Source organism: Meriones unguiculatus, chromosome 16 (assembly GCF_030254825.1).
Source record: "Meriones unguiculatus strain TT.TT164.6M chromosome 16, Bangor_MerUng_6.1, whole genome shotgun sequence".
Lineage (NCBI taxonomy): Eukaryota > Metazoa > Chordata > Mammalia > Rodentia > Muridae > Meriones > Meriones unguiculatus.
This window is the reverse complement of record NC_083363.1, coordinates 41646376-41648036: the sequence shown is the minus strand read 5'-3', so window position 1 is coordinate 41648036 and position 1661 is coordinate 41646376.

The window sequence follows — 1661 nt, the reverse complement described above, 5'->3', positions numbered from 1 at the left end:
CTTGTGTTTTGTTTTGTGTTGCTTTGTTTTGAGACAGGGTCTCACTCTGTAGCTCTGGCTGTCCTGGAACTCACTCTGTAGGCTGGTCTCAAACTCACAGAGATATACCTGCCTCTGCCTCCCAAGTGCTGGTATTAAAGGTATGAGCCACCATGTCTGGCAAATAAATAAACTTTGCCTTTAAAAAATTCACAGCTTGGGCTGGAGAGATGGCTCAGAGGTTAAGAGCACTGGCTATTCTTCCAAAGGTCCTGAGTTCAATTCCCAGCAACCCACACAGTGGCTCACAACCATCTATGACGAGATCTGGTGCCCTCTGCTGCCCTGCCAGCACACATGCAGGCAGAATACTGTATAAATAATAAATAAATTTAAAAAAAAATCACTGCTGGGATACAAAGTGATTAAAATGTAATTAATAAAAATAAAATGAAAATTAAAAATATTCCTTGTGGAACTCCTGTTCCCTTCAGGTTTTTCTATCTGACATAAACTCAGTGGCTGGCTCTTTGATCACCAGGCCACAGAGGAAGACAATGCAGCCAGTCCTGTTGAGACCTGATAAGCTAAGGTCAGATGGAAGGGGAGGAGGACCTCCCCTATCAGTGGACTTGGACTTGGAGAGGGGCATTGGAGGAGATGAGGGAGAGAGACTGGGATTGGGAGGGGGTGAGGAAAGGGGCTACAGCTGGGATACAAAGTGAATAAACTGTAATTAATATTAAAAAACAAAATTAAAATAAAAAAGTTGATTACTTCAATTTAGTGTTGATTTGAGTACTAGAAACTCAAGTTTCTGTGTTAATGTATTAATAAAATAATGGAATTTATATTAGAAGAAATTGTGGAGGGAATTTGTGGATGGAAATAGATTGAGGTTATGATCCTCAGTCAGACCTACCATTGCTTGAATTAAAGTATTGCATCATCCCCTGCACAATGTAATAGGGTACACAAGCAGTTATGCCTTCCACGATTGCTTCAGTTCCTTCTCAGCATGAGAATAATATTGTTAATGTCAGGCCAGCCTCAAAACTCCAGAAAAGATGTTTGTGAACATTTCCTTAAAGGAAGTGCTGATGGCCATGTGAATTCTTCTAGCATGACGATCTAAATCTATTATATAAAGTAAGTGAGTTTTCATATCTAGAAACATGCTGATTTGTATAGATTTTTTATTAAAGATAAGTTACGAAAATAAAAATAGTCCAAAGAACCCTTATACATTTATTGAAGGAAGAGAATCATTGATTGTTAACATGAGGCATTCAACAAAGGTGAAATGAGTAACAAAGGTTCTTTTGTAAACTTCTGTATTACAGGTAGTGTGGAGGGCATAATCATATACTGCTGTAGAATTAATAAACGACACTATGGGTTGGAGAGATGGCTCAGTTCCAGAAGTCCCGAGTTCAATTCCCAGCAATCGCATGCTGGCTCACAACCATCTATAATGAGATCAGGTGCTCTTCTCCATTATATAGTCATACATGCAGGCAGAACACTGTATACATAATAAAAAAATAAACTACACTATAATACATTTTAGTTTTCATAACATGAATTTTGGGAGAGCATCATGATTATTGTTCTCATTTTAAGACTTCAAGGTCAGCAATATATTCCTTGTGTCAGTTATGTACTTTTTAATAAAGAAATAT